General features: G+C 40.2%; 1 long non-coding RNA gene across 2 annotated transcripts in view; it reads left to right on the forward strand.

Annotated features, from left to right (window-relative positions):
• Positions 1–21295, forward strand: part of LOC124992417 (uncharacterized) — a 136427-nt gene that overhangs the window by 114346 nt on the left and 786 nt on the right. The window lies entirely within an intron of this gene.

Below are 21295 nucleotides of genomic sequence, written 5' to 3' on the forward strand. Positions count from 1 at the left end.
AAAGCTAATAAGTGTAAGCTATAAGAATGTCCTTCTTCCTAACAAACTGAAGTTCCATGAGAATAGCTTTGTGATTGTCTTGCCTGTCTCTGCAGGGCTGAAGCCCACTAGTTGTTTATTGATTGACCAAATGCCCACTGAAAGAAACACTTTTTTCCCACACTTTCCTGGATCCCTGGACTTCTAGAAGTCAAAGAATTAAATTTTCAGAGCAAATCTTGACAATAAGCTGTCCAAGGTTGCAAACTTAATCTGATCTTAGTATTAGTTTTACCCTCAAATTTTTTATACAAATGTATCTTTAATATCTTTAAAGACATCACCTCTTGCTTTTGCATATCTTACTTTCCCCTCTCTATAAGTTTGTTGATGTATTGTACAGAAGAAATAGTACAATCTACACCTTGTACCATATCCTATGACCAAACTTTAAGAAAACAAATAGACATTGCAGTTGAACCAACATCAACAGATCATTATCAACTGAGTCCATAGTTTACATAAGGGTTCACTCTTGGTGTTCATTCTACAGATTTTGAAAAATGTGTAATGACATGTGTCTGTCACAGTAGAATTGCATGAAGTAGTTTCACTCCCTAAAAATTGTCGGTGCTACTCCATATTCTTAAAACGCTTTAAAGTATTAATTCATTGATTCTTACATACTTTCAGTGAAGAAACCAAATGCTGTTTTCCCATTTAACAACTGAGACAGACTCAGGTTCTATTAAGATCAGACAGGAGAAAGCAAACCTAGAAACCTGTGTCAGAAACAGTGTCTTCTTCCCACATCAGCCCTTATGAATTCCTCAGGACTTTGATATCAGAATTTCTTGAACTGCAGTCTTGGAATCTTCTTTTCCACTCTTATTACTAAGGTCAGCAACTCTTTCTCTAATTGTGAACTCTGCTGTTCCTTTGTGTTTCTAGAGTTATCTCTCAGTGCAGCCTGTATCACCTTATGCCTGGGTAACTGAGAATCCAGCTGTCCTCTGGCCTGGCTCCCCTGAGTCTTCTACTTACTCTCCCTTCTGCTCAGATTATCTTCTAGATACAGCTTCAGTTTGTCCCTTCATTATGTGGTAGAGATTCCCTCTTGTATATCATAAAGACCAAACTTCTCAGCCTGACTCAAATCACAGACAAGTAAACAAATAAAGGATGGTATGAGTTTACATTTCTATAAATGCATTTACCATGAGGCATAGTTCTTTTGTTTTTTGTTTTTAAGAATGTGGCAGTACGAATGTGTGATGGCCTGAATTCTCCTTGGAATTCTCTTTCATTTTCCTACTTTCTCTACTATGAAAATGGGTTGCCATTACCTATTACCTTCTTTGGTAACCTTTCCTAGTCTTCTCAAATTTTTAATTGTTTTTAACAAAATTGTATCTGCCTAAACAAAGTTGCTTTTCTTTTTCCACTTCTTGACCCACTACTCTTGAGAAGTAGTCAGCACTTCTGGCCAGAGGACTTGAGCCCAGTTGGTCATCTGCCTCCTCCTCCTAGTTTAGCCATCTCAGGTCTTTAATAGACTCAGCCTCAACACAGTGGAGCTGAATGGGGCCTTAGGGAATGAGGCTAGCTCCATCATTTCACATAAGAAAAAACTGAGCCTTAGAAGGGGAAGTAATTTGCTCAATATCTCAGAGCTAGTTAGTGGAGGGGCATGTCATGGAACCCCCCTGCAAATATGCCGCACCCCATTACTTCACGTTGACATCATTCACTTCTTTTATTTTCTTTAACACATTATAAATCCTTTTTTACTAGAGAACACTAACATTTCCTTGAAGGATATGAAACTAGCCAGGCTTTCTTTCCCCTTTTTCCCCTTACTTAGGGAATCTATTTAAGTTGCTCTGTGATCTCAATTGGATCTGTAAACCCAAATTGTTTGGGGAAGTCAGGCAAGTGTTCAGCTAGAAAATAGCCCAAGGAAATTATGCAGTGTTCTGGCCAGAGAGTTAGCAAGGATACCAAACTTCCAGATCAGAGGAATCTCACCTCTTGATATGACTCAGGAAGTGCCTGTTTTAGAACCAGCCCAAGGTGTATATCTCTATGGTTGACTTCTTACCTTCATCTCTCTCTCCACCAGGGCAAACACACATCTTTTACCACCAAAGTCTGAAACATGAGGAAACATGGTCAGGGGGCGGTCAGGGGCTATACTCCACATTAGTCAGGAGCTGAGACCTACCATTTAACCATTCTGAAATGAATTTTAGAGTCTTTTCCTGAGTCATTCTCTCAAGGATTGCCTTGACAGTTATATGGGGAAAAAAAGGTACAGTGCTACTAATTTTAAATAGAAGATGGATTAAAGTGCCATCACATCTTTGAGCAAGTCAACTCACAAGTGGAGAGTTTGCAAATAGAATTAACCGAAGTGGGTAAGAACATTTATAAACTTTGTATCAGAGAATGCAATGGTATAAATGGTATAAAAACTTCCCTAAAAATTACCTTTTAGGGAACTGGTATATTTCAGCCTTGTCCATCCTTTCCCAAGGCCACATGGTGGCTGATTTGGAAGGGACAGGGCATTCTCACATAATATATCATATTTTTATCAATCAACAAAAATAATAATTAATAATGTATCATTTAAAAATACTAAGGAAACTCCACAGCTATAAAGTAAAAGAGAACTTCGTGTTCGAAGCAAACGATGTTAAAAGTCGCAGGTTGCTAAATTTATGTAGTTAGCCATTTTAAAAAAAGTCATCTAAATGTCACAGCATAAACTAATCTTTCCCCAAGCAAAATATGACATCATCTCTAAAAGCCCCTGCTATTACAGACACTTGCCAATATTGTGGGTGTGTCCTTAAAGTCTAATTAAAAATTTTTGGTCCTTAGATTACAACACAGCTTTGCTATAGCAAATTAGGTGGGGAAATTTAAGTACTATGTCAGATGCCAAGGGGAAAAATTCCAAGTTCTCTTATAATCCAATTGACACATACAATATTTATTACAGAGCAGTGGGAGTTCATTATTTCATCAATAGGCCGAGAGATTGGATGATTTTTTTCAATTGAATAACTGGTTTACAATAATGGAATTCTCCATCAGGTGTGGAGCAATCCAGGGCTTTTTCTTTTTATCTGCCCAGTTAGTGTAGTAAACAAGGTGCCAGAATTAAGCGGACAGGATTGAAAGAGCGTGCCCTTTAAACGGCTTCCAATAGTGGTTTAGCTAGTTACTTGTGAGTATAAAGCAAACATTAAAAAAACTACCTTGGTCAAGATTTCCTGCGCTTGCGTGGCCAGAATTTATAGCTATGGAAAAACTAAATTAAGGCAGCTATCAGGGGGTGACACTGTTGCTTTCTTCAGAGATTTTTAACATTTTCTGCATACTACCTAAACAATTTGCCCTTAACAAGATACAAACATTGTCTCCTGTAAGTATAATTAAAGTTGATTTTGCATATAACTTCAATGATGCTCTTCTACTTTCAGGATCCCTCAAGAAGTAGAGGGATATTCAAAATATTTAACAGCTAGTAAGCTAGCTACAGGTTCTGATGGATCGAATTGGAGCCTACCTGGGATGCTATACAGAATGTTGACTGTGAGCCCTGTTGCAGGTGTTTTCTATTCAGGTTTTCATGGAGGACTCTCCACGATCAGTGGTTTAGGGTCTCATCACTGGGTCAACCAACTTTGGGAGGATACGCAAATGATTCTGAATCTGGGGGTGGCTCCATAGTTGTGTATTCATTTGTGCACATTTTTGTGTTATGGGTTTAAAAAGCATGGCATGTTAGCAAGTGGATGAAATGACCGAGAAATCTGCATCCCTGTCTGCTACTCACCCGTGGCATGAGCATGGGAAATGCAAATGATCTTCCACTTGACTATAATGTGAAAACCCTGGACTACAATGGTCTTCTGGCTCCGTGGTTCATTCAGACCTAACACTTAGGCCTGATGGTGGATCTTTATTAAAACCTTCCAGCGTTCTGAATCGTGAAAGTGCAGACTCCTTTCAGTGGGAAATTTGTGATAGTTATGCAGTGCCACCCCAGAGATGGGACTTGCTCCTACCCTCAGGGGAGTCACAGTTTTTGGTGGTCAAGAATTTTTAACTAAAAATATGTTGTCAGATATTTATTGTTTTCTTTCATCTTATAGTCTCTGAGATCATGTCTCATGACATTGGTCATTTCTTCAATGAGAAACATGGGAAACCTGGGCTCCAGATGATGCCTTAAAGGAGAAGTGCAGCATGGGCAGAGTTTTGAAGCAAGTATTCTGGAGTGAGTTGTTGACTCCTTTCTGTGCTTCTGGTCTTATTCTGAATATTGTGAAAGAAGAATAAGTAGATTAATTGTGTTGCTCTTCTTGTGCCTCTTAAAAATCATTTAGCAGAAGAGAGTCAACCTGGGTTTATCTATTACTAGACAGAGTAATAAACGGAATTCTATTAACATTTCTGGCCTAGCTGCCCTGATGGCCACCCATGACCACCAGCCCTACCTCTTCCTGCCACTGCATTTTGCTGCAGGTTAAAAATGTCCATTGCTTACCAGTTGTGGTGAGGAAGTAACATTGTCCCTGCCTTCCTCACATATGGGTAGGTGGCCCAGGGGCTTTCTTGCCAAGTCCAAATCTTTGTGTGGGATAAGTTACTCCTTACACTGATCATAAAATAAGCATCTGACATTTCCTGCAAATGCTCTATTTCTTAATACAGAATTAACCTGCCAAAAACATTGTGTTTATAATCTAAATATTTGGATCATAAGCCAAAAGGGTGGGGGTGTCTGTCTTCCTCCATATTTTGCACAGTGATGTGTCCAATAAATGTTAATTATGATAATAAATAATCAGAAAAGGAACATGTTGAAGGGGAAAGTGTGAGGAGCCAGGAATGGCAAATTGCATTAGTTAGGAGAATTATTTGGAGGAATAAATGAAGAGAGGGGCCGCCCATCCCACTGCAGGCTTTTGCCTGGTTTTAGACAGAGGCCACACTTCACTTTAAAATGGGTGTGAACATCATAAAAGAGTGACATAGGTAGCCTGGAGGCTGTAGGAAGGTAGGGAGCATTCTAATTCCGTCATGGGGATTATGTTTTATCCCAGAGCAGGTTCAAATACCAAAGCACTGTCTTGGGTTTGGGTTCAGATCTGGATGCTAGCGGTTCTAAGTGATCTCTCTAAGCTCATTTCCTCATGTTTAAAATGGCTAATAAGCCTTCCTTGACAAAGGGCTTCTAATGATGAATGATATCATTCACAGAAAGCATTCCATGTGATACTTGCACATAGTAAATCTTCAAAAAATGTAGCTACAATGGTGATGATCGTTGGAATCCCCTCCTTCTCTCCTTTAATTGACAGTTGTCCCCCTCCTTCCCTGATGCTCAGGACTCAGTGCCCTGGGCATGCCTTCTGTCATGCCTTCTCTCCTGCAGCGGAATGCCTGCTTCTTCCCTGGACCATATGTCTCCTTTTCTGAGACAGCTTCAGCTTCTAATAGTCTGACCCATTGTCTCCACAAATAAGGGAAATATCTGAGAAATTGCAGTATTGGATAAATAGTAACTGACTCAGGTCAGTAGAATAATACAAATATGTTTCCCAAAAATGAATCTCACGCTGAAGGATTTGGGGGTTAACAAGGATACGTGTGCACACCAGCCCACATTTGATGCAGCTATGTGTGTGTGTGCTGCTGTTTTAATTGTAAGTTTGGAGCAATGAAGAGGTAATAGCCTTTCTAGGAGATAAGAGATAGTGAATCTTCCCAAGTACTACTGAAGGTACTTAAGTTTTTTTGAAATGAGTTTAAATTTTTTTGAAGCCCAGAATTATTTTCTTTAAAATTTTTATTTTACTATCAAAATAAATGTGAAGATATGGCTAAAATTTGTGTGTACAAAACATTTTAGAAGAAATAAAAAAAAAATCAGACTATATTTAATCTCAAAACGGTATTTGGAATTTTTATTTGGAAATTATTGTTAATATAGTATTAAATCAAAATTCCTGAAGCAGAAGACTCTCAATACAGAAGTTTGACAAAGGAAGGTACAATTTTTTTTTTTATTCCTGAGATGATGACCACAAAGCCTTGGTGACTCATGTTTGATTGAGTGATAATGTAGTAGTAGTCTTAAGCTCCTGACTAATTTCAGAAAGCCATAGCAATTTCCTTGAAAAACTGGGTTTGTATATAACATGTATTTCTTTGATTTAAAATTGTTCCAACTGCAAAACTTTCCCAAGGCACATGCTCAAATTATTAATACATTATTTATATGGAACTAATACAGAAAAACAATTGAAATAATATTAAAAGCAAAATAGCTGCCTTAATATCAAACCACTGCACAAGAGCAATTAGAATAAAGAGAAGATGCTGATCTTGGGTTATTTTTCTTGGCCTTATGTTTGTACATGATAGAAAAGGTAAGGCGGATGTTTTCAAGATGGCGGACTAGAGGGCGGCTGCATTTCACGCTGCTCCAGGACGCAGGATTCAAAAGAGGAGATAGTGAGAGACTTGGGACCAACTCAAAGCCACCGGGTGAGTCTCTCCCGTTGGGGAGGCATCCCGGATGGGGCAGTAGCCCTGGAAGGCAGGGAACTTTGTGAAGTAGAGTCGCCTGGCGAGACGCCCCTCCCACCACTGGAGCGGTAAACACAGACCTCTGGGAACATTGTAGAGGAGGCGGCTCAGCACAGCGCTTGGACTTGGAGCAACCACTGGGGCTCCGGGCGGCTGCCTGAGGAGGAGCTGCGTGGGGAGTTGTTTGGACTCAGAACGACCACTTCTGAACACTGGGGGGCTGCCCAGAGAAAGAGGAGAAGCGTGGTGGGTCGCTTGGTCTAGGAGTGACTGCATCAGAGCCACAGGCGGTTGCCAGAGGAGGAGGCGAGTGGTGAGTTGTTTGGACTCAAAGCGACCGCTCCTGAACACCGGTGGCCTGCCTGGAGGAGGAGCGCGGTGGGTCACTTGGTCTCTGAGCGGCCGCTCCTGAACACCTGGGGGGGCTACCCCGAGGAGGAGGAGGAGGAACAGGGCGGGTCACTTGGACTTGGAGTGACTGTCTAGGGCTACAGGCGGTTGGCGGGAGGAGGAGACGCGAAGTGAGTTGCTTGGACTCCTAGTGACTGCGTCGGAACACCGGGCGGCTGTCCGGAGGAAGAGGTGTGTGGCGGGTCTCTGGGACTCGGAGCTATTGTACGGGGCTCCAGGTGGCGGCTCAGAGGAGGGGCCGCATAGCCAGGCGATTAGGTGCAGAGCAGGACCTAGGCAGCTTCTTGGTGGAAGAGCCGCACAGAGACACGCCTAGGGGTGGAGCGAAGTTTCCAGGACTGCGGGCAGATCCTCTGAGGAGAGGCAGCCTAAGGAGACTCGCCTGCGAAGGGTGAGGCTCCCAGGCCCAGGAGGTAGGTCTGGGCCCCTGGGAACGTTGCAGAGGAAGACAGCCCAGCCCAGGCGGTAGTTGTAGATTGAGGGGAACCTCTAGGAGGGGAACTGACCAGCGAGACCTCCCCACTGGGTGAGTCTTCCCTGCTGGGTGAGGTTTTCCCACAAGGACGGTAAAAACAGAGACACAGGCACAAACAGGCCTTGCCTCAGCCTGCAGCCTAGTTCCCCTTTGGATGACCATTGGTCAACAAGTGGAGGCACCTCTGCCCACTATCAGGGAATATACCCCACCTGAGGGTCACCATCCCTAGAGAGGCAGCTTCCTTGTGGAGTACCGCATTATCAACTTCCTCCAAGACTTCAGGCTACTGAAGGATAAGAGGAGATATACTAGCAATCTTCAGGGACATTATAAGTCAGTAGAGGAAATCTGCAATATCTTAATGACCCACTGATTCCTGAACAATATGAGAAAACAAGGGAAGAAAATGCCCCAAACAAATCTAGATGTTACATCAATAAAATCCAATGACAACATGGCAGAAGAAATGACAGAAAGGGAGTTCAGAATGTACATAATTAAAATGATCAGAGAAGCAAACGATGAGATGAAAGAGCAAATGCAGGCATTGAATGATGAGATGAAAGAGCAAATGCAGGCATTGAATGATCGCACCAATCGACAGTTAAAAGAGCAAATACAGGAAGCAAAAGATCATTTCAATAAAGAGTTAGAGATATTGAAAAAAAACCAAACAGAAATCCTTGAAATGAAGGAAACAATAAACCAAATTAAGAACTCCATAGAAAGCATAACCAATAGGATAGAACACCTGGAAGAACCTCAGATATTGAAGACAAAATATTTAACCTTGAAAACAAAGCTGAACAAACAGAGAAGATGGTAAGAAATCATGAACAGAATCTCCAAGAACTATGGGATATCATGAAAAGGCCAAATTTAAGAATTATTGGGATTGAGGAAGGCTTAGAGAAACAAACCAAAGGAATGAACAATCTATTCAATGAAATAATATCAGAAAATTTCCCAAATCTGAAGAATGAAATGGGGAAATCAAGTTAAGAGGCTTATAGGATTCCAAATACACAAAATTACAACAGACCCACACCAAGGCACATTATAATAAAAATACCTAACATACAAAATAAAGACAGAATTTTAAAGACTGTGAGAGAAAAGAACCAAATTACATTCAGGGGGAAGCCAATACGGATATCAGCAGATTTTTCAATGCAGACCCTAAAAGCTAGAAGGGCCTGGAACAACATTTTTCAAGCTCTGAAAGAAAATAGATGCCAACCAAGAATCTTATACCCAGCAAAACTTACCTTCAAATTTGACGATGAAATAAAATCATTCCATGATAAACAAAAGCTAAAAGAATTTACAAAAAGAAAGCCAGCATTACAGAACATTCTCAGTAAAATATTCCATGAGGAAGAGATGAAAAACAAAGAAGCAAATCAGCAAAGGGAGTATTATCCTAAAGAAACTGTCAAATAAAGGAGGAACCAAGATGTGTCAAAAAAATAAACAAATAAATAAAATTTAAAAAATGAACCAAATGACCGGGAATACAAATCATATCTCTATAATAACCCTGAATGTTAATGGCCTGAATTCATCAATCAAAAGACATAGACTGGCAGATTGGATTAAAAAGAAAGATCCAACAATATGTTGCCTGCAATAGACTCACCTCATAGAAAGAGATACCCATAGACTAAAGGTGAAAGGATGGGGAAAAACATACCATGCACATGGACTCAGCAAAAAAGCTGGAGTATCCATCCTCATTTCAGATAATGTGGACTTCAAGCCAAAGTTAGTCAGAAGGGATAAAGAAGGACATTTCATACTGCTTAAGGGAAGCATAAATCAGCAAGATATAACAATCATAAACATCTACGCCCCAAACAGTGACTCATCCATGTATGTCAAACAAATCCTTCTCAATTTTAGAAACCAAATAGACCATAACACAATAATACTAGGTGATTTTAACACACCTCTCTCACCACTGGACAGATCTTCCAAATAAAAATTGATCAAGGAAACCATAGATCTCAATAACACAATCAATAATTTAGACTTCACAGACATTTATTTATTTATTTTTATTTATTTATTTATTTATTTTTTTTTACGTTTACATAGGGTAATGATGTTTATTATATTTTTCCCCTCCCCCCACCCCTCCCACCCCTCCCACCCCTCCCACCCCTCTTTTCCCTCTACACAGTCCTTCTTTCCTTCATTCTTACTGCTCTCCTTAGCCTAACTCTAAACCTAACCCTAAACCTAATGCTAGCCCCTCCCACCCCCCATTATATGTCCTCATCCGCTTATCAGCGAGATCATTCGTCCTTTAGTTTTTTGAGATTGGCTTATCTCACTTAGCATGATATTCTCCAATTTCGACCATTTGCCTACAAATGTCATAATTTTATCATTCTTCATTGCGGAGTAATATTCCATTGTATAAATATGCCACAGTTTCTTTATCCATTCATCAACTGAAGGACATCTAGGTTGGTTCCACAATCTGGCTATGGTGAATTGAGCAGCAATGAACATTGATGTGGCTGTATCTCTGTAGTATGCTGATTTTAAGTCCTTTGGGTATAGGCCAAGGAGTGGGATAGCTGGGTCAAATGGTGTTTCCATTCCAAGCTTTCTGAGGAATCTCCACACTGCTTTCCAGAGTGGTTGCACTAATTTGCAACCCCACCAGCAATGTATGAGTGTTCCTTTTTCACCACATCCTCGCCAAAACCTATTGTTGCTTGTATTCTTGATAATCGCCATTCTAATTGGGGTGAGATGAAATCTTAGGGTAGTTTTGATTTGCATTTCCCTTATTACTAGGGATGTTGAACATTTTTTCATATATCTGGTGATTACTTGTACATCTTCTTCTGTGAAGTGTCTGTTCATTTCCTTAGCCCATTTGTTGATTGGATTATTTGTATTCTTCGTGTAGAGTTTTTTGAGTTCTTTATAGATTCTGGAAATTAGCGCTCTATCTGAGGTATGGTTGGCAAAGATATTCTCCCACTCTGTAGGCTCTCTCTTCACATTTCTGATAGTTTCCTTTGCTGAGAGAAAGCTTTTTAGTTTGAATCTATCCCAGTTGTTTATTCTTGCTTTTATTTCTTGTGCTATGGGAGTCCTGTTAAGGAAATCTGATCCTGAGCCAACAAGTTGAAGATTTGGACCTACTTTTTCTTCTATAAGATGCAGGGTCTCTGGTCTGATTCCGAGGTCCTTGATCCATTTTGAGTTGAGTTTTGTGTAGGGTGAGAGATAGGGGTTTAGTTTCATTCTATTGCATATAGTTTTCCAGTTTTCCCAGCACCATTTGTTGAAGAGGCTATCTTTTCTCCATTGCATATTGTTGGAACCTTTGTCTAGTATGAGAAAATTGTATTTATTTGGGTTTGTGTCCATGTCCTCTATTCTGTACCATTGATCTACCTGTCTATTTTGGTACCAATACCATGCCGTTTTTGTTACTATTGCTTTGTAGTAGAGTTGAAGATCTGGTATTGCAATACCCCCTGCTTCGCTCTTGCTACTGAGGATTGCTTTAGCTATTCTAGGTTTTTTATTCTTCCAGATGAATTTCATAATTGCTTGCTCTATTTCTGCGAGGTACATCATTGGGATTTTAATTGGAATTGCATTGAATCTGTATAGAACTTTAGGTAGTATAGCCATTTTGACGATATTAATTCTGCCTATCCAGGAACATGGGAGATCTTTCCATCTTCTAAGGTTTTCTTGAATTTCTTTCTTTAGTGTTCTGTAGTTCTCATTGTAGAGGTCTTTCACCTCTTTTGTGAGATTGATTCCCAAGTATTTTATTTTTTTCGATGCTATTGTGAATGGAGTAGTTTTCCTAATTTCTCTTTCTGAAGATTCATCACTTATGTATAAAAAAGCATTGGATTTATGAGCATTGATCTTGTAACCTGCTACTTTACTGAATTCACTTATGAGTTCTAAAAGTTTTCTGGTGGAATTTCCAGGTTCCTCTAAATATATAATCATGTCATCAGCGAACAGGGATAGTTTGAGTTCTTCTTTTCCTATTCGTATCCCTTTAATTTCTTTGGTTTGTCTGATTGCTCTGGCTAGAGTCTCAAGGACGATGTTGAATAGAAGCGGTGAAAGAGGGCATCCCTGCCTTGTTCCAGTTTTTAGGGGGAACGCTTTCAGTTTTTCACCATTTAGAATGATATTAGCCATGGGCTTAGCGTAGATGGCCTTTATAATGTTTAGGAATGTTCCCATTACCCCAATTTTTTCTAGTGTTTTGAGCATGAAGGGATGCTGTATTTTATCAAATGCTTTTTCTGCATCTATTGAAATAATCATGTGATTCTTAACTTTAAGTCTGTTGATATGGTGAATGACATTTATTGATTTCCGAATGTTGAACCAACCTTGCATCCCTGGGATAAAACCCACTTGATCGTGGTGCACTATCTTTTTAATATATATTTGTATGCGATTTGCTAAAATTTTGTTGAGAATTTTTGCATCGATGTTCATTAAGGATATTGGTCTGAAATTTTCTTTCCTTGATGTGTCTCTGTCTGGTTTAGGTATCAGGGTGATATTGGCTTCATAGAACGAGTTTGGTAGGGTTCCCTCCTCTTCTATTTCATGGAATAGTTTGAGGAGTATTGGAATGAGCTCTTCTTTAAAGGTTTTATAGAACTCGGCTGAGAACCCATCTGGTCCTGGACTTTTCTTTGTTGGTAGGCTTTTGATGACCTCTTCTATTTCATTGTTTGAAATTGGTTTATTTAAGTTGTGTATGTCCTCCTCGTTCAGTTTAGGTAGTTCATATGTCTCTAGAAATTTGTTGATGTCTTCAAGGTTTTCTGTTTTGTTGGAGTATAGATTTTCGAAATAGCTTCTAATTATGTTTTGTATTTCACTCGTGTCTGTTGTGATGTTTCCTTGTTCATTCCGAATTTTAGTAATTTGAGTTTTCTCCCTCTTTCTCTTTGTTAGTGTGGCTAAGGGTTTATCAATTTTATTTATTTTTTCAAAGAACCAACTATTTATTTTATTAATTTTTCCGATTGTTTCTTTTGTTTCGATTTCGTTGATTTCGGCTCTGATTTTAACTATTTCCTGTCTTCTACTACTTTTGGTATTGGTCTGCTCTTCTTTTTCTAGTGCTTTGAGCTGTAGTGTTAACTCGTTTATTTGTTGATTTCTACTTCTTTTTTTGAATGCACCCCATGAAATAAATCTTCCTCTAAGTACTGCTTTCATAGTGTCCCAGAGATTTTGATATGATGTGTCTTTGTTCTCGTTTACTTCTAAGAATTTTTTTATTTCCCTCCTGATGTCTTCTGTTATCCATTCATCATATAATAGTGTATTATTTAGTCTCCAGGTATTGGAGAAGTTTCTGTTTTTTATTCTGTCATTTATTTCTAATTTCAATCCATTATGATCTGATAGAGTGCAAGGTAGTATCTCTATCTTCTTGTATTTACTAACAGTAGCTTTGTGGCATAAAATATGGTCTATTTTAGAGAAGGATCCATGTGCTGCTGAGAAGAAAGTGTATCCATTCTTTGTTGGATGGTATATTCTATATGTCCGTTAAGTCTAAATTGCTGATTGTGTTGTTGAGATCTATAGTTTCTTTATTCAATTTTTGTTTGGATGATCTATCCAGTGGTGAGAGAGGTGTGTTAAAATCGCCTAGTATTATTGTGTTGTGGTCTATTTGATTTCTGGAATTGAGAAGGATTTGTTTGACGTACGTGGATGAGCCAATGTTCGGGGCATAGATATTTATGATTGTTATGTCTTGCTGATTTATGCTTCCCTTAAGCAGCATGTAGTGTCCTTCTTTATCCCTTCTGACTAGTTTTGGTTTGAAGTCCACATTATCTGAGATGAGGATGGATACTCCAGCTTTTTTGCTGTGTCCGTGTGCATGGTATGTTTTTCCCCATCCTTTCACCTTTAGTCTATGGGTGTCTCTTTCTATGAGATGTGTCTCTTGCAGGCAGCATATTGTTGGATTTTTCTTTTTAATCCAATCTGCCAGTCTGTGTCTTTTGATTGATGAATTCAGGCCATTAACATTCAGGGTTATTATTGTGATATGATTTGTATTCCCAGTCAATTGACTCATATTTGTTTTTGACATGATTCGGTTTCTCCTTTATTTGGCTATTCCTTTAGGCTAGCGCCTCCTGTTGCTGATTTGCATCGTTGTTTTTCATCTCTTCCTCATGGAATATTTTGCTGAGAATGTTCTGTAATGCTGGCTTTCTTTTTGTAAATTCCTTTAGCTTTTGTTTATCATGGAAGGATCTTATTTCATCGTCAAATTTGAAGGTAAGTTTTGCTGGGTATAAGATTCTTGGTTGGCATCCATTTTCTTTCAGGGCTTGTTGTTCCAGGCCCTTCTAGCTTTTAGGGTCTGGATTGAAAAATCTGCTGATATTCTTATTGGTTTCCCTCTGAATGTAATTTGATTCTTTTCTCTCGCGGCCTTTAAAATTCTGTCTTTATTTTGTATGTTAGGTATTTTCATAATAATGTGCCTTGGTGTGGGTCTGTTGTAATTTTGTATGTTTGGAGTTCTATAAGCCTCTTGTACTTGGTTTTCCATTTCGTTCTTCAGATTTGGGAAATTTTCTGTTATTATTTCATTGAATAGATTGTTCATTCCTTTGGTTTGTTTCTCTAAGCCTTCCTCAATCCCAATAATTCTCAAATTTGGCCTTTTCATGATATCCCATAGTTCTTGGAGATTCTGTTCATGATTTCTTACCATCTTCTCTGTTTGTTCCACTTTGTTTTCAAGGTTAAATATTTTGTCTTCAATGTCTGAGGTTCTGTCTTCCAGGTGTTCTATCCTATTGGTTATGCTTTCTATGGAGTTTTTAACTTGGTTTATTGTTTCCTTCATTTCAAGGATTTCAGTTTGGTTTTTTTTCAGTATCTCTAACTCTTTATTGAAATGATCTCTTGCTTCCCGTATTTGGTCTTTTAACTGTTGATTGGTGCGATCATTTAATGCCTGCATTTGCTCTTTCATCTCCTCCTTCAATGCCTGCATTTGCTCTTTCATCTCCTCATTAGCTTCCCTGATCGTTTTAATTACGTACATTCTGAACTCCCTTTCTGACATTTCTTCTGCTCTGCTGTCATTGGGTTTTATTGATGTAGTATCTAGGTTTGTTTGGGACATTTTCTTCCCTTGTTTTCTCATAATGGTCAGTTGTCAGTGGGACCCTGAGATATTGCAGTTTTCCACTATTGGCTTATAGTGTCCCAGTAGATTTCCAGTGTATCACCTCCCAGCCTTCAGTAGCCTGATGTCTTGGAGGAATCTGATAAAGCAGCGTATCCAAAGAAAACTGCCCCTAGCCCCCTACTGGTTCCACGTTTTGGAACTGGCTCTGTGCGGAAATGCTCTCACTGTGGGCCTGCACCGTGCAGCTGGCCGTGTGGGAAGAGCCCACTGCCGGAGTGTGGAAGACTACCTTGGGAAGACTCAAGCTGCCCTGCCCGGCTCTGCTAAGCCACCTCTATCTGGGCCTGCCACCCGGCTGAGCTTTACCCAGTGGGCAGACTCACCCGTGGCTCCACTTCAGTCCGAGTCTCTCAATGCCTCCCCTTCTTAACTCCTGGGTTCTGGAGCGACCGGGGGTGCAGTCTCCCTCTAGGCCGCCATCTTGGATCGCCCCGTGAAGAGAGCCCGCAGCCGGAGTGGGCAGTGCCGCCTGAAGAGGTCTCCGGCTGCCCTGCCCTTATCCCTGAGGCTGACTGCAGATCGAGGCTCTCCGCTGGTTCTTTGCAGGAGTACACTGCACTGCAGGGGCTCCGGGACTCGGAGCGTGCTCTGTTCAGACAGGCTCTCACTAGCGAGCCAGTTCCGTTCCGAGAACCTGGAGAAGCTGGCTGTGTGGGCGGGGCCCACCGCCGGAGTGCGCAGGACTGCCTGTGGATGACTCTAGCTGCCCTGCCCGGCTCCGATAAGCCACCTCTATCTGGGCCTGCCACCCGGGCTGAGCTTTACCCAGTGGGCAGACTCACCCGTGGCTCCACTTCAGTCCGAGTCTCTCAATGCCTCCCCTTCTTAACTCCTGGGTTCTGGAGCGACCGGAGGTGCAGTCTCCCTCTAGGCCGCCATCTTGGATCGCCCCGTGAAGAGAGCCCGCAGCCGGAGTGGGCAGTGCCGCCTGAAGAGGTCTCCGGCTGCCCTGCCCTTATCCCTGAGGCTGACTGCAGATCGAGGCTCTCCGCTGGTTCTTTGCAGGAGTACACTGCACTGCAGGGGCTCCGGGACTCGGAGCGTGCTCTGTTCAGACAGGCTCTCACTAGCGGGCCAGTTCCGTTCCGAGAACCTGGAGAAGCTGGCTGTGTGGGCGGGGCCCACCGCCGGAGTGCGCAGGACTGCCTGTGGATGACTCTAGCTGCCCTGCCCGGCTCCGATAAGCCACCTCTATCTGGGCCTGCCACCCGGGCCGAGCTTTACCCAGTGGGCAGACTCACCCGTGGCTCCACTTCAGTCCGAGTCTCTCAATGCCTCCCCTTCTTAACTCCTGGGTTCTGGAGCGACCGGGGGTGCAGTCTCCCTCTAGGCCGCCATCTTGGATCGCCCCTTCACAGACATTTATAGAATATACCATCCAACCAAGAGCGAATATACTTTCTTTTCAGCAGCACATGGATCCTTCTCTAAAATAGACCATATATTATGCCACAAAGCTAATGTTAGCAAATACAAGAAGATAGAGACACTACCTTATATTCTATCAGATCATAATGGATTGAAGTTAGAAATAAATGAAAGAGTAAAATACAGAAACTACTCCAACACCTGGAGATTAAACAATATGCTATTATATGATGAATGGATAACAGAAGATATTAGGAAGGAAATTAAAAAAATTCTTTGAGGTAAATGAGAACAAAGAAACATCATATCAAAATCTCTGGGACACTATGAAAGCAGTACTTAGAGGAAAATTTATTTCATGGAGCGCATTTAATAAAAGAAGTAAAACTCAACAAATCAATGACCTAACACTACAGCTCAAAGCCCTAGAAAAAGAAGAACAGACCAAGACCAAAAGTAGTAGAAGACAGGAAATAGTTAAACTCAGAGCTGAAATCAACAAAATTGAAACAAAAGAAACAATACAAAAAATTGACAAAATAAATAGTTGGTTCTTCGAAAAAATAAACAAAATTGATAAACCTTTAGCCACACTAACAAAGAGAAGACGAGAGAAAACCCAAATCACTAAAATTCAGAATGAACAAGGAAATACCACAACAGACACGACTGAAATACAAAACATAATTAGAAGCTATTTTGAAAATCTATACTCCAACGAAATAGAAAATTTCGAAGACATCAACAGGTTTCTAGAGACATATGAATTGCCTAAACTGAACGAGGAGGACATACACAATTTAAGTAGACCAATTTCAAGTAATGAAATAGAAGAAGTCATCAAAAGCCTACCAACAAAGAAAAGTCCAGGACCAGATGGGTTCTCAGCCGAGTTCTACAAAACCTTTAAAGAAGAGCTCATTCCAATACTTCTCAAAGTATTCCATAAAATAGAAGAGGAGGGAACCCTACCAAACTCATTCTATGAAGCCAATATTACCCTGATACCTAAACCAGACAGAGACACATTGAGGAAAGAAAATTTCAGACCAATATCCTTAATGAACATTGATGCAAAAATTCTAAACAAAATTTTAGCAAATTGCATACAAAAACATATTAAAAAGATAGTGCACCATGATCAAGTGGGTTTCATCCCAGGGATGCAAGGTTGGTTCAACATCAGGAAATCAATAAATGTAATTCACCATATCAATAGACTTAAAGTCAAGAATCACATGATTATTTCAATAGATGCAGAAAAAGCATTTGATAAAAAAAACAGCACCCCTTCATGCTCAAAACACTAGAAAAAATAGGGGTAGTGGGAACATTCCTTAACATTGTAAAGGCCATCTATGCTAAGCCCATAGCTAATATTATTCTAAATGGTGAAAAACTGAAAGCATTCCCCCTAAAAACTGGAACAAGGCAGGGATGCCCTCTTTCACCACTTCTTTTCAATATCGTCCTTGAAACTCTAGCCAGAGCAATTAGACCAGACCAAAGAAATTAAAGGGATACGAATAGGAAAAGAAGAACTCAAACTATCCCTATTTGCTGATGATATGATTATATACTTAGAGGAACCAGGAAATTCCACCAGAAAACTTTTAGATCTCATAAGTGAATTCAGTAAAGTAGCGGGATATAAGATCAATGCACATAAATCTAAGGCATTTTTATACATAAGTGATGAATCTTCAGAAAGAGAAATTAGGAAAACTACCCCATTCACAATAGCATCGAAAAAAATAAAATACTTGGGAATCAATCTCACAAAAGAGGTGAAAGATCTCTACAATGAGAACTACAGAACACTAAAGAAAGAAATTCAAGAAAACCTTAGAAGATGGAAAGATCTCCCACGTTCTTGGATAGGAAGAATTAATATTGTCAAAATGGCCATACTACCAAAAGTGCTATACCGATTCAATGCAATTCCAATTAAAATCCCAATGATGTACCTTACAGAAATAGAGCAAGCAATTATGAAATTCATCTGGAAGAATAAAAAAACCCAGAATAGCTAAAGCAATCCTTCGCAGAAAGAGTGAAGCAGGGGGTATCGCAATACCAGATCTTCAACTCTACTACAAAGCAATAGTAACAAAAATGGCATGGTATTGGTACCAAAATAGAAAGGTGGATCAATGGTACAGAATAGAAGACATGGATACAAACCCAAATAAATACAATTTTGTCATCTATAGAAAGGGCCAAAAATATGCAATGGAGAAAAGATAGCCTCTTCAACAAATGGTGCTGGGAGAATTGGAAATCCATATGCAACAGAATGAAACTAAACCATATCTCTCACCATGCACGAAACTAAACTCAAAATGGATTAAGGACCTCGGAATCAGACCAGAGACCTTGCATCTTATAGAAGAAAAAGTAGGTCCAGAGCTTCAACATGTCTGCTTAGGACTAGACTTCCTCAACAGGAGTCCCATAGCACAAGAAATAAAAGCAAGAATTAATAACTGGGATAGATTCAAACTAAAAAGCTTTCTCTCAGCAAAGGAAACTATCAGCAATGCGAAGAAAGAGCCTACAGAGTGGGAGAAAATCTTTGCCAATCATACTTCAGATAGAGCACTAATCTCCAGAATCTATAAAGAACTCAAAAAACTCTACACCAAGAATGCAAATAATCCAATCGACAAATGGGCTAAGGAAATGAATAGGCACTTCACAGAAGAAGATCTACAAGCAATCAACAAACATATGGAAAAATGTTCAACATCTCTAGTAATAAGAGAAATGCAAATCAAAACCACCCTAAGATTCCATCTCACGCCAATTAGAATGGCAATTATCAAGAATACAAGCAACAACAGGTGTTGGTGAGGATGTGGGGAGAAAGGTGCACTCATACATTGCTGGTGGGGCTGCAAATTAGTGCAGCCACTCTGGAAAGCAGTGTGGAGACTCCTTAGAAAACTTGGAATGGAACCACCATTTGACCCAGCTATCCCACTCCTTGGCCTATACCCAAAGGACTTAAAATCAAAGTCAAAGATATAGCCACATCAATGTTCATAGCTGCTCAGTTCACAATAGCCAGATTGTGGAACCAACCTAGATGTCCTTCAATTGATGAATGGATAAAGAAATTGTGGTATATATATACAATGGAATATTACTCAGCCATAAAGAATGATAAAATTATGGCATTTGCAGGCAAATGGATGAAATTGGAGAATATCATGCTAAGTGAGATAAGCCAATCTCAAAAAATCAAAGGACAAATGATATCGCTAATAAGTGGATGATGACACATAATGGGGGGTGGGAGGGGTTAGTGTTAGGGTTAGAGTTAGGTTTAGGGAGGGGGGCAAGAATGGAGGAAGGAAGGACTGTATAGAGGGAAAAGAGGGGTGGGAGCGGTGGGGGGGAAGGTAAAAAATAACAGGGTGAGTCAAACAACATTACCCTATGTAAATTTATGATTGCACAAATGGTATGCCTTTATGCCATGTACAAACAGAGAAACAACATGTATCCCATTTGTTTACAATAAAAAAAAAAAAGAAAGAAAGAAAAGGTAAGGCATGGTCAGAACTTTTTTATGGTACTCCCATGAAGGTTGATGGAGACTAATCATCTTTAGTAGTAATGGAAGAGACTGGAGTGGATCTATCTATAGAGAGTGTGTGTCATGATCTGTGAGGACAGTTAAAGTTTGGGTGTAGCCCAGTTTTGGGTGTAGCCTCACTATAGCCAGTGGAACCTGGTAGCTTAACTCAACTTGATTGCATTTAGCCTTCTGAAGAGCAAAAGTGTCAATGGGAGTGCAGTGCACTGAGGAGACTGGAAAGGGAGAGAGACCCGGACCTCAGCATGAATGAGCATTAGGGGCTCTTGGCAGACTGGGCTCTGCCTGCTTGGAGAACCAATAGGTAAGATCCTCCAAATAGTTCTTGCTCTGATTTTGTGTTCATCAAGCACTTTCTGGTAATAAAAGCTTCCTATTTAAGTTTTCAAATAGGGCAATCTACACTGACCAATGTTTGGAGTATCTGATCACCTTGGCAGTTATAGTTTCAAGGTAAAGGAATTAACAGACTAGGTGAAGGGAGAATGAAGTGACTGATTTTGTGTCAGAAAGAAGCAGAGTGAAGAGCAGACTTCAGATGCTCAGAATCCCAAGAGTACTCTGTCAAACACATTTCTATTGGCCACAGAAGCTGGACAGAAGCTCAGACACATCTTACATCCTCTGGCTTTTTGGTGTGCACTTTCAAAAGTGCATGAGCTCATGCATGTGTGCATGCTGGGAGACAATCCCACATTTTCTCCTCCCCAGTGACTCCCCGTCCTCCTGCCTCAGGTCTTCCTGAGTCAGCACATTTCCCCGGATGGAACACTGTGTTCAAAAGTCGGCTGCTGCACTGAGCAGATGCTCCAAGCACCAAATGCTGTGCGCATTTTACTGTAGAATCTAATTCCCAGCAGACCTCTCGTCTTCCTAGACAATTGATTGTAGACCTAGTTATGTTCTTTAACACACTTACTTGTTGATGAGGAGAAATCTTATTTATTTTCTTATCAGAAAAGAAATATGGACCAATTCAATAAAAACCAAAGAAAGCATTGGTAACTACTGCCATTTTGGTTCCCAGTTCTACTGATTCTAGCAAATTACTGAATTATCATCATCATAGACTTCATAGTTAAAAGGGACCTTAAAAGTCTTCTAGTACAATTGAGTATAAAAAGAAAAAGCATTATATGTTGCAGCTGACTTTATACACACAGACATATAGACAGATATTAAAACATATAAAACTGACATGAAAGGGTAATGAAAGATTACTTACTTTGAATACTTTGCCTACGCATGGGGTTTATACTGATATTTTCTATTCTTTTTTTGTTTTTTGGTACTAGAGTTGGAACCCAGGGGAGCCATATCCCCTGCCCATTTTATATTTAGTTTGAGACAAGGCCTTGCTTAGTTGCTGAGGCTGGGATGTTTGCCAACTTCCTGCCTCAACCTCCCAAGCTGCTGGGATTATAGGCATGCAACACCACACCAACCTGATATTTTCTGTTTTATGAAAAAACACTATATACCACTAGTCCATTAATTCATTTTACAATCAACTAATGGTGTACGCGACTTTCTGAGGTCACTACCTCATCCTCTCTGCTCGAGTCCCATTTCTTAATCCTCCTTCTCCGAATTCTAAGAGCAGGGACCT

This window comes from Sciurus carolinensis, chromosome 9 (assembly GCF_902686445.1).
Source record: "Sciurus carolinensis chromosome 9, mSciCar1.2, whole genome shotgun sequence".
NCBI lineage: Eukaryota > Metazoa > Chordata > Mammalia > Rodentia > Sciuridae > Sciurus > Sciurus carolinensis.